The sequence below is a fragment of the Populus nigra genome, chromosome 7 (assembly GCF_951802175.1).
Source record: "Populus nigra chromosome 7, ddPopNigr1.1, whole genome shotgun sequence".
Lineage (NCBI taxonomy): Eukaryota > Viridiplantae > Streptophyta > Magnoliopsida > Malpighiales > Salicaceae > Populus > Populus nigra.
The window spans coordinates 3802133-3815386 of record NC_084858.1 but is presented as its reverse complement, the minus strand read 5'-3'; the positions used below and the strand labels follow the sequence as shown (position 1 = coordinate 3815386).

The following is a 13254-nucleotide window of genomic DNA, read 5'->3' as shown; positions in this document are numbered from 1 at the left end:
ATGGTCAGCTCAGGAGCAAAAATATTTTATTGGATACAGACTTGTGACCCCCATCTTCTGTAATAAACCATAGGACGCAAACTGGAAACAGCAGGACAACGTAGAATTGTTCCCCCCAAAAAATCTCCAGGTAGTTAATATATTTTTTCAAACAAAAGTGGTATTTGTTTATTTATTTATATTTTTAAAATGTGGTTTAAAACCCAATCTATTTTGTACTGTGTTAGGCCTTAAATACACTCACAGGTTTCATTTTTACCTATGCGTACATCACGCCGGTGGGGTCAATGACAAGAATGGTGTCTGAAAGAAGCAGACAGAAGTACAAGATAAAAGGGTAAGGTAAATGTAACATCTATAATTCAACTAATTAAACAAGGCAGTCAAAGGATGGTAGGGGAAATGGAAGAAGAACACTTTGTTGTTAATTGTAGACACAGAACGATGTGGTGGAGAGCACAGATCGACCTTTGAATTTGCTTGAATAACATGGGAAAAAATGACAATAATTCTTATATTACAACGTCATTCTCACCCATTTCGTCGACAAAGACTTTATGCATGGAAATAATTCTAAAACAACTAGTTCTTTAGAGCAATAGAGGCTTGGGGGCTTTTGATTAAAGCTAATCCATTTCCCTGTTAAAGATCGCATGCATGGACATCAGGAAGCAAATTTACAGTCTGGGGCTTTCCTCCAAACGCATTGATGCGAAGTGGGAAAGCACCTTGTGAAATAAAAGGGACTATGTTGGTTCAAATCTCAATGAAAGAGTATAGCCACAGGATAACACCATCGTTTTAAAACACCATTGGTGAAGGTCTGGGTTACAGAGGTTGAAGGGTCAATCTTTTTTTTTTAAAAAAGTAAATATATTAAAAAGATATTATTTTGATAAAACAAAAATAAATAGTTCATGGGTTAATTATTGGGCTTTAATCAGGTCAGAACAAGTTGATTGGATCATCAAATCAACCCAATTGTTTTTTTAGATTAGTCTAGCTTTTTTTTTTTATAACTCGGATTAATTTAAATATCAGGTAAGCTGGTTCCTGATCAACTAATCAGACCTGTCACAATTTTAAAACATTGGTTCAATGTTAAATTTAAAGAGGAGATTAGAATAATAAAACAGTTAGAAATCAAAGCAAAAGAAAGAAAGTTTAAAAATTCGAGAATGGAATTGTAAAGAAAATTTGAAAGGGCATGTTTTCAAATTTTCAACCATAGTTATCAGGGAGTGATTGTTTTCGAGGTTCGTTATGCGTTTTAAAGTTTTTTTTAAATTATTTTTTATTCTACTATTTCCAGCTCACGGTCCCACTAGTTTGAAGCACCCAGATGGATCTCTCACCCTGTTTTCCAAATTCGGGAGAGTTTATTGTTTTGTTTCTCCAAAGTTGATAATCATATTTTAGTAGATATTAATTTCTTAAGAATATGATATTCTTAAGATATCGGATGAAAAAATGAGCCAACAAATTAGGATTTCAAATATTATTGTGTTTGTTCATCTCAATAATTCAATTTTCTTAGAGAATATCACTTTCTCATACCCATTATTTTCTACTATTCACGAGGGAGTGTCATTTTCAGTATTATAGTTTTGAAACCTGACTCGACAGGTTAATCTGGAACCCGGTCGATTCAAAGCTGGAATCGGGCTGGATTAAAAAAAAATAGAGAAAGAAAAAACCTAGTGTGACCCGATTGACCCGGCGATTGACCAGACAAGACTCGGTCAAAACCTGGTTACAACCCGTTGACTTTTATTTTTTTTACTAAAAGAACATCATTTTGATTTTAAAAAAATTTAACCTAAGTGACCCAATCAAAATCCAAAACTCAGCCCGTCTGGAAACTATGTTCATTATACAATAAGGAGCCTCACTTATTCTCAAGTACGGAAAAGTCTTTGAGGAAGTGAGATTTAAATATAATGAAAAATATATTATCATTCTTTACAATATATTTCAATAAAATCATAGATTTGACTTATTATATTTACGTGACTTGATAAGATAAGAGGGACCGAGATCTTGCAAGGCGGCAGGTTAAGCAAACGCAAAAATTCGAAAAGCCCCTCGAATCTGAACTAGCAAATTTGCCCTGATTTTTGGACAATAGTTTAACACAGGAAGTTGAGCATATCCTCTCGACGGTGGAAACGAGCAAGTTAAGAGACGGCAGTGCACTGCAGCCACCGCCATGCACCCACTACCCCAGCTGCAGGCTGCAGGCTGCAGCAAAAGAAATAATTTATAACTTTCAAGATTAAACGGATTGACTTGCATTATTATAACAGAAGGGACTGCGTTACAGTTTGGTCAATCCATGCATCATGTTGCAAGTCAAGTATGACATGCAGTTGCAACTCACAGGCCAACCATCGGCACTCTGTAGAAGCCCGTGAACTTCTTCTGCCTTTCCACGCGAACCTAGCTACTATGCTGGTTTCTCTGAACGGTCGAGTGTTTATGAGTTGGTACACTTAAATTCACACTTCCATGCATGTCTGCGGCAACCAGCCTCTTCTGTGTTAAGAAAAAACCCGCAGACTCGAAGTTTGATATGAGCTAGATTTTAATTTATATCATGTCGTCATGCATTCATGCCTTAGTGCATGCTGGGTTTTAGAAATAAAAAAACATTTTCTTTCATTAATGGAGTGTTTAATATTGTTTGTTCAGGATTTGATTTGATTTTATTTAAAATTAATTTTTTTTAGTGTTTTTCAATCGTTTTAATATGCTGTATTAAAATTAAATTTTAAAAAATAAAAAAATAATATTCTAATATATTAAAAAAAAAAACATTTTAAAACAACACCTCTTGAACAATTAATTAATCCTTTCCCAAGTGCCTTTGATGTTCGTCACTGTGCTTTTGCTTTTGTAAGGACTTGCTTCTTTGTTAAATGCAAATGTGGCAGGATTAGTGGTATATATGATTTTGGATTTAATGATAAAGATGGACTTTAACAATATTTTTATCTCTTGTATTGGTACTTTTTTTTCCCCTTCAGCTTGTTTTTTTTATTCACATATAATATATTTTTTTGACTGAATTTTCTCGAAGTGAACTAAACACGATGAAATTAAGAAAATGAATAGCAAGGACGTATTTGCTCTTTCCAGAACAAACAGGGCTCCGGATTTTTATTTATTTATTTACTATGGAGATTAAGCCCCGGAGTCACTCCAAATCCAAAATCGTAGCTGCAAAAATTACTACTGAAAAACAATATTCATGTACACGATCATCGTTGGTAAAAATCAAACTATCTTATATTATTAGGTTTTGAGTTTGTACTTTAAATATTATTAGTTTGAACTTTCTAAACATGAGAATTATTAAAAATTTATATATCCGTTAATTTTAAAAATTATAAATTTAATTGAGATATGGGCAATCTATCTAAATATTCATGTTAATTAAAAAAAATCGAACCACCTTTGAATTGTTTTTCAAGGCCATGTTGCCTTTGTTAAGGACGTCCAATTTTCGTCTCCGTTAATCTTTCCCATTTTCCATCCTTTCTTCAGCACAAAGGATCTCTTGATGATCCATTTACATGAACCATTCGACGGGAAAAAAAGCATACAAAAATCACGGGCCGTTTTCTATTGATTCTTTCGGTGAGTTTCTTTGCATGCAACTTGAAACCCAAGACCAGCCCTTCTATCCCATGACTTGGGTTGGGTATTAAAATAAATTAATTTGTTAGCTGGGTTTGACCTACTTAATTTGCAAGGTATTATAATCTAGTTTAAAAATTCATTTTTTAAAAAACAAATTTTAAGATGCCTTTTGGGTTTTTTTTTAAAAAAATATTCGATCAAGCCACCGACAAGGTTTTTTTTTTTTCACTTTAAAAAAATACATCATGAGCTGTTTTCTATTGATTCTTTGGTGGGTTCTTTATATGCAATTTAAAATTCAGGACTAGCCAGCTTGTTCCATAACTTGAGTTTGGTATTAAAAGAAAGCTAACCTGAAGCTAGCTTGGTTTAACATAATTAAAAAAACTATTGACTTTTTTATTTTTCATTTCAAAATGCAATTTGATTTTTTTAAAAAATAATTGATCGGGCCATGTTATTTTTTTTTTTACTTTTGAAAAAACATCATTAGCTGCTTTCTGTTGATTCTTTGGATGAATTCCATGCATGCAATTTAAAAAACAGGACGAACCCATTTGTCCTATGATTTGGGTTGGGTATTTTGGTAAAAAAGATTACTACTAGTAAAAAAGATTATTGATGCATTTTAAAATTTTTTTAAATCTAATTCATTAGTTTCAATACTCCAATTGTAATTTTACCTTGCATTGAGTTGATCTAGCTGGTTTTAATAAATATAGTGAGAAGAAGTCAGGTTTTTGTTTTTTCATTTAAATTTATTATTTTGGTGAATATCTTAACGACCTGTTTAATTACTGAAAAATAATTATTTTTAAAAAGCAGTTAATTCTAATTGGTTTTAATAAATATGGCGTGAAGAAGTCATGTCTTCTCTTTCATTTCGATGTGTTATTTTGATAAATATCTTAAAACAGGACTAGTTTGATTGCTAGAAAATAATTTATTTTTAAAAGGTAGCTTTTATAAAAAATAAATTTATAAAAAATAAATTATTTTTTGATATTTAGTAGCGTGATAAAAAATAAACTAGAAAATATTTTTTAGTGTTTGGCTATGACATGAAGAATAAATTGAAAAATAACTTATTAATATTTTAATTTTAATTTTTAAATTTATTGAAAGGATAGAGATAAAATTATGACAAATAAAAGAGTTGAAGGAGAATGAAATTTTAAAAAATTATTTTATAAATTACTTAAAATAAAATAAATAGCATTTAAAGTAATAGAGATTAAACCTAACATATAAAAAAAGTTAAAAAAATAATTTTTTTAAAAAAAATTTATAAATTTTTTCAAATAAAAATAAATTATTATAATATTTTTATATAATTTTAATGAGATGTTCATTGAAGAGTTAATTCATGATACCATTGAATTCATTTTTTTTTCATTTTTTAAAGAAAAATAAAACATTATTTTATTTATGAACAACCCTTAAGTTTTTTCAATATTCATATAGTTTTAATAATTTATCGATGAACACAAATTATAAAAGTTAAGATATCAATCAAAGAAGAAAATTAGTGAAAACCCCACCAATTACGTCACATTTGCTTAATGAATTAAATCATTATGGATAGAGATAAAATTATGACAAATAAAAGAGTTGAAGGAGAATGAAAATGAATATTCTGTAGACATTTATGCTGTTTCCTTCTCGAATGAAATTAAAAGTATAATTTCTTATGTAAAAAATCTTTTTATCTATTAGATATTTCAAGTCATTAAATGTCGACCAAATATGATGTAAAATATGATTTTTTTTATTTAATCTTATAATAAAAGATATTCTCATATTAACTTACATGTTAATTAAAATTAAGTTTTTGTTAATGATTTCAAAAACATATCATGTACATCCTTATAATATAGTCAGATAAATTTAATAAATTAAATAATAAAGAGAACATTTACTTAACTACGGTACTATTAGCAAAGGATAATATAAAAATGAAATAGCAAAATAAAAAAAAAATGCAAATACTAACGGTCAAAAACCCACAAAACCTTTCCCACTAAAAACACCCATCCATTTCTCGCACTCCCTTCCCCTCACCCTCTCCTCTCCTCCCTGATTTCTCTCGTAGGCTTCACCTTGTCGTCCAGAAATTGCAGGCATTAACTCCCCAGACCAACCCACCAACTAACCTGACCCGAACCCACAAGAAGACCCAAATGCTGACACCAACCTCCCTTTCTCATCGGACTCCGACTCCGACTCCGACTCCGACTTCGACTACGATTACGACTACACTCAATCACCCACCAACTAAGAAGAGGGCGTTTTCACCTACACCAGGCCGGGAGATGAAATCCCAGAATCGGAAAACACACCGGAGAAAAACATTGCGCGGTTCGCGGAGGTATTGGAGAGCAAAAGGATGAAGACGATGAAAGAAGACGAATACAGAAACTATGTTTTCTACGAGGATTTCTTTGATTTTCCGAAGGATAGAGAGAACTGGAGAGAAGAGGATTTGAGGGAATTGTGGGCTGACCCGCCATGGGAATCTACTAAACCAGGGTGAGAACCAGTGTGGGCGGATGAAGAGGATTGGGATATTGTTAGGAAGATGAAGGAAGAAGGGAGAGACCTGCTGATTGCGCCTTTTTACTTGCGTATAGAAGGCCTTATCTGGCGATTCCTGATAATCATTATGATATCTCGAATCCCAAAGCTGTCATTGAAGAGCTGGATAGGATCGAGGAATTTTTTACCCGGGTTAGCTATATTTTCGAAGATGGCAGCTTGTAAGTGCTTGTGCCTGCTTTTTTTTTTTAATTTAATTTGATTTCATGGTTTTTTTTATTATTATTGGTTGCTTTTTGTTACATGGGTTTTTGTTCATTTTTGATAATTTGCTTTTCGCAAATAGCTGCATTGGTGATATTGAGTGGATTTGGATGAATGATTGATGATTTTTGCTTAATAGCTGCATTGGTGTTCTTAGTGCAATTGGTTGCTTGATTAATTCAGTTTTTTTTTTTTTTTATGGTTTTGTGACTCTATGCTGAGTCCGTGTCGGTTATTTTTGGTTCTAGTTGACTTATGTACTACTTTGTTATGTGTAGTTTATAGTGCTTTGGCCAATTTTAGGTTGATAAAGGTGATAAAACATGATATGTTTGCTAGTTTGCAATGGAATTAGAGTCTACGAAACATTCCTTTAGTTTTGAGTTGATTTTGATGGATACTAATTGAGTAATTCGGTTTTGTTTTTCGTTATTGGCTTTCTTTCTTTGTGTGCCTAATAGATTAGGTGTGACTAACGGGGCTGTGGATTTTATTACATTTATGATTTTATGAGACTGGTGGAATATGCTTTGAATTGCTCATATGCACAGTCTGGTTTGGATGTATATTTGTTCCTTTCCATGGCTTCTATCTCCTAGTTCATCACATGATAACCTTTTCATTTACCTGTTATTTCATGTTTTGGCTCTGTAAAGATACGAAGGCTCTGTTTGGGATGACTTGGCGTTACCACATTATAAGCTTAAGAAATCTTATACTAGGCTCTTGAACCTTCACACTTAGCTTTTTTATCAGGATTTTCTTGCCGCTTCTTTCTTCTTTTTTCTGCCTTGATTCTCCCAGGGGTATTTATAAGATTTCAAGCTAGGATTTTGATGGATTCGATCACAGATTGATCATCATTCATCAATGTTTGGCTCTATGATTGAAATGAGATGGTTTTGGACAAATCTTAACAGTTGAAAACTCTTGTCCTTGGTTGGGTTTTGGACAAATCTTAACAACTGAAAACTCTGTCCTTGGTTGGTTTTGCAAGGGTAGTTTTGTAACAAATTTAAAGATGGTTTTTGCAAAACTTGGAGGCCAAGGTGAGGGTTTTTTGGCTTTTTGATCTTAAGAGAAAGGTTTTAAACCCTTTATAAGAACCTTCTAAGAAACTTTGAAGTGTGAACAAATGAAAAATGAGTGGTTTTTTTGCATAATATGTATCATAGTCATGACTGATTGAGTTGACCAGTTTTGAAGTCTCGTCGGAGCAACTATGATATCACTGTTGTTGACTACCACTTGAAGTTGGTATAGGGGGTGCACACTTTTTGTTTGGATCTAACATTGCTCGATTTGGAGGTTTGTAGTTTCATATTTATTCGTTTGAAAATGTAACTCGATCAACCCAAAATCTAAAAATACAGTGAGGGTTGATCTGAGACAAGATGTTGAGATCATTGAAGAAAATGAGATGTAAATACTTAATGAGAGTAGCTTATCTTTGTAGAGAGGGTGTTTCTCAGTCAAATAGTGGTGATTACAGCCTCTGAAATGGTTAGAAACAGTACACTCATTCACCTGAAGATGCATACTCAGTCATCCAAAATTACCAAAGAAAGAGATAAACAGTGGCTGAATGATGCATCGTATAGGTTAAACCCTAAAATTTAAGGTTTTCATTTGAGATTTGATAAATTTCAATTTAATTCTTGTTCTTCTAATTTCTTTTATTGCACCCGTAATTGCCTCTCAACTTTTAATTTTTATATAATTTCACCCTTGTCAAACTCAATTATTAGCCCCAAAGTTCAACTCCTTTTTCATTTAGGTCCTTGGTTTCTGATTTAGGTAAATTAACCCTTAATTGACCATCAAACTTTCAATTGTTTTTAATTTGACCCCTGATTTTACTGATTTAAGTCCCCGGAGTCTTGTGTCTTTTATGGTTTGGTTCTTGGTTTTTAATTTCTTTAATCAAATTTGTAATTGTCTATTAAACTTTAATATTTATACAATTAAATCTCTGATTTCACAAAATTAGCTTTTTAAAATTGCAATTCAACCTCAGACTTCATTTCCTTCCAATTAAAGTCGAAATTGAAATTTAAAAACTAATTTCCTTGCAATTAAATCTATAATAAATTCAATTAAAACCTGAAAAATCCCTAATTGAGTTATTAAACACTCAATTTTGAAATTTTCTCTCCAAATTAAATTTTTCTTGTTAATAGAGTTTTCATTAGTCAAAATTCAACAATCAATTTTTCAACTTTTGATATTTTGATCTTCCTCGACCAATTTTGTTTTTGTAATTTTCCTGTTGTTTTTCATGTTCTTTTCATCGATGTATATATATTTTTTTTTTCTAAATTATTTTTATGTATTTTGTGTGTGTGTGTGTGTGTGTATTCTTTGTATATATATACGGGGTTCTAAAAATGGGTAACGACAACGGTAAGGAGGAAGATGTGTGGATGGCACCAGGCTTCATCAACCAGTTCTACGAAGTAAAGTTTCTTTGTTAATTTATTTTTAGTTCACGGAGAAGGATGAAAACAAATTTGCTTATTTGGCAAGTACCTGATTATTGGAAAAGATACGTGCATGAGGTGGACCAGGAAAGAGATATGTGGTTAAATTCCTTTTATAAAGCTTGCCTGCTGAGCTTTCATACTGGTGGGAGAATGGTATCATCTCTGTATCTCTCTCTCTAGTCTTTATGATAAATTTATCTTTTGGCTAGTCGTATAGATAGATATGCAACTTCATGATACGTGCCTTTTCATCAGGTCATTAAGAGTTCTCTTATTCTTGTTTATGTGCTTCTCCTCTTCATAGAAAACATGATATTAGTCTGCAAATATAAACAATATTATTGTTGATGCCAAGATAAATTGTCTTGTGCCCGTCATCATTTTTTTGTTTCTAGATCCAGGCATGTGGCATGTTTTTTTTTAAGCCAAAGCCACAGTTGATGAAATAGTTTTATATACTTGTTTTTAGGTTAGCTGCTAGTGTTTTACTAGTTCACTTCTAATGCTTCTTTCATTCCCTTTTGTTTGGTGCTTCACGTTTTTACGTTTATTTGGACAGAGGAGGCTCCTGAATTCGTTATTCTTAACAAAGAACCAGAACCTGATCCTGAAGATCCATCTAAACTCGTATATACTGAAGATCCTGTCATCCTACTCACTCGAACAGGACGAATAATCAAATGGGTTGAGGATGAGGATGAGGAACATGGGGTTCGGTTATTTTGGCAGCCACCTCTGAAAGGTGGGGAAGATGTGATCCTGATAAAGTTCAATTCCTACTCCTTGGTTTTGATGAGTTTTATGGAGAAGAGGAGGTGATAATGTGTGCAAGCCAGTGCTTGATAAACTAGAGAAATGGACTGGAGAGAAGAAGAAAGCTAGCGAGATAAAAATACAGCTGTATGAAAAGGAGCTTGAGTTCATAGAAGCTGAATTGTGTTGAGAAGAGGTAATGGAAGACTTGGATGAGGAGCTGAAGATGAGAGAAAAAGAGGAAGAGAATCTTGAAATGGATTTGCAGGAGGACAAGAATAGCTCTGTGTCAGCCCAACAGGAGGAGAAATCTTTTGCCAAAGATGAGGAGGAAGAGGAGGATGTTACACCATCAAGTTTTGGTTCTATGACCCAAGATGAGGACCCAACAAAGAATGACGGAAAAGGAAACAGATCTGCGGGAGCTCCATTTTCTACATCTTCACTGTCATTCGCTCCCTGCAGCCTTCTTTCAACAGTAAGTTCTAGACCCAGATATTCTTTTCAGAAGAGCAGCAGTAATATGCCGGGTTTTAAGAATATATGCTTCCTGATGCTTGACATATCATTAGAAGGAAATATGTTCTGTTGGCGATTATTTTTCATGCAGTTACTTGACTAAAGTTTTCCTGGGGCATCACATTATCCTCTAATTATCACAATCATAATTTTCTCACCATCCTTCGTAAAACAGTCATAAATGGATTGCTGATCCTGAACACTCCATTTGTTTGTTTGGCCGGATTACATTGACCAGGGTTATTTTTGTATCCCCCGTCTTCTGCTGTGTTATTTTTTGCCTACACTTTTCCACTAGCTTGATGTGATTTTGTTATTTGGCTGGTTTGCAGGTTCCCTCTAGGCTACAGCAATCATTTTTAGCATGGAAGAACAGATTGCCACAAAAGGCATCTCCTTCCCTTTGTGTGGTGAGCTCAAACGACCCCTCTGGAATGTTTAATTTAGTCAGTTTGCCACCAGTACTTGGCCAAAAGGGAAGGTTGAGAATTGAAAGTCGGTCAAATTACATCCCGTAATTCTGCTTCTGCGAACCCCAGAGAAAGTCTAAAAAAGCCAAGAAAACAGAGGCGTCCTTGGCTGCATGCAGCACCAGAGAGAGATTCAGACAGCATATTGTCATTGCACACGCAATTGTGTTATTTAGAATCATGTATTAATACAATCAATTACGAGCCTCTTCCTCTCATAAATTAGATAGGAATTCGATGATACTCCAAGAGAGCCAGTTTTGTAGAGGCCACATTTCATTTTTGGCAAAACGTCTGTACATACTCTGTATTTTGCTTTACTAGGTGATAGAAAAACATCTCGAGTAAGCAAACTGGGTGGTCTTTCTTTCCCTTTCGTCTCTGATTATGAGGATCCAGGAAGGGACACTGGTGGCGACGTTAACGGTGATTTCATGGTTCTTTTTTGTTGGTGGCGAGGACCACCAGTGGAGATAATTCTCACCCCGCTTATCCACAACAAAATTTCGAAAGGTAAACTGAAATCAATGATGATTGCCGGTTGAGACAGACGGAATATGAAGTCTTCTGAGTTCTGTCGGCGAGATAATGGGAAGGCACTGCAGAGGGTGCTTCTATCCTCGAAGGGCTTTTCGGAATCTTTGGGCTTGGAGTTGGTTTATTGGTATCTTGGGCTTGTTCATTGCTAGTTTCACAGCGGCGCCTTTCATAACCGCAGCTAATCTGTCCTTGGTTGCAATTGCTTCCGTTCTTCATTTTGTGGTCCATGCATACGTAGTAGAATTCTTAGAGTTCAGAAACTCGACTAAATAAAGTGTTTGACTCCATAAAGGGCTCGATTCAATGGACTGTCACGTCAATTTGCGAGTCAAAATCAATTTAAATCATGCTCTAAATAAGTTTTGAACGTGAGTTTTCCATGCAGAACTTAATAACCATGCTTCCATCTTTTTGTAGTTCAAGAATTGCCCAAGCGAAAAATTGGGTGTCAGCAAGTGGGTTTCCCCCCTCTTGTGATAATTGATGGTGAGGAAGTACCAATGAAGGTTATGTTTCTCTAATCTCTTTACCCTTTCTAGCGACTGAAGCTTATCCCCTGAACCATGGTAGAAACCTTAATCATAGGACATCCTTGGCATTTTAGATACGAAGAACACCTTCATATAGTTAATCTCTGCTTACATAGATTAAATAAAAAGGATTTTGCTTGTGAAGTACTTATCTTTGGGAGCATAATTCACCTTTTACATGCCCTACCAAATGGGCAGAGTGTTCACTACAAGCGACACTTCATGTGTGGGGGGGGGGGGGGGGGCAAAGCCTAATAATTCAATGCATCTGAGCAAGGCGGCAATGCTGTTGAATGGAAATTACTGTGATTGTGACACAAATTTGAATTTTTTGACTAGGGAGTTTGTTTTGTGTTTTAAAAATATTTTTAAAAAAATTAATTTTTTGTATTTTTAATTAATATTTTTTTGGTATTTAGATTATTTTAATATACTGATGTTGAAAATAATTTTTAAAAATTAAAAAAATATCTTTTTAATATATTTTCAGGAAATAACACTTTACAAAACCTGTAAATGTAACTTGCTAATATTAATTATTTGTGAAATGCCATGGTGTCGCATTCTTACAGGCAGATGGGTGTTGACTAGTTGAAGTGGCAACATCAGTACATACCTAACAAGGCCATTTTCTATAAACAAGATTGGACCGATTTGCCTGGTGGAATGATCAACTTAGGTGTATTAGCAGTACTTTAGATGGTTTTTCCATTTCCTTTTTCAATCTCTAATAAAATTAAATGATCTTGCCTGGTGGAATGAACATGCCTGTAATCCCGGTATGATACTGGGCTTATTTAAGTTTAGCTTTTTTTTTTGGGATTTTTTTATTAAAAATTATTTTTTTCAAAATTTATCATTAGATATGTTGTTATTAATCTCTTAACTTTATTGTTTATTTTATTTTTTATTAAGTTATCCTGAATTTAAATTCTAAATAACCAATTACTCGAGTTCCTTGGTTTGACTTAGATTTTTTTTCTTGATATATTTTTGATGATTTTTTTTAATTTTATTATTTGACATTAAATTATTCTTCGTTGAGCTTTTTGATTTTTTTATTGAGTTACCCAGGTGCAGGTTAGTTGAGTTAACCTTAGTTAAATCAAGTTTTTCTTTTCAATGTTTTTTTATTTAAATTTATTTTTTTTGTTAGGTCCTTCTTTTTTAAGTCTATTTTTTTTATCCCGATCTAATCTTACGATTGTCGAGTTAACCCATATTGACTTGAGTTTTTTCCCTCAATTTTTTATGACATTGATTTTTTTTAATTTTATTATTTGGAATTAAATTATTGGCCCTTAAGATTTGTGGTTTTTTCGCTTCTTTTCTTTTTTCTATTGGGTTATTTTAAGTACAAGTTAGTCAAATAAACACAGGTTAGCTCATATTTTATTTTTCAATGTTTTTTTTATTTAAATCAAGTTATTTTTTTGCTAGGTATTTCTTCTAGAAGTCTATTTTTTTTATTCCGATCTTATATTACTAGTGTCGGGTTAGTCGAGTTAATCCATGTTG

The 13254-nt window shown here is 33.2% G+C and overlaps 1 pseudogene; it reads left to right on the top strand.

Annotated features, from left to right (window-relative positions):
* Window positions 1-5621: 5621 nt before the first annotated feature.
* LOC133698529 (protein TIC 100-like) lies at window positions 5622-11526 on the top strand (annotated as a pseudogene).
* Window positions 11527-13254: the final 1728 nt, after the last annotated feature.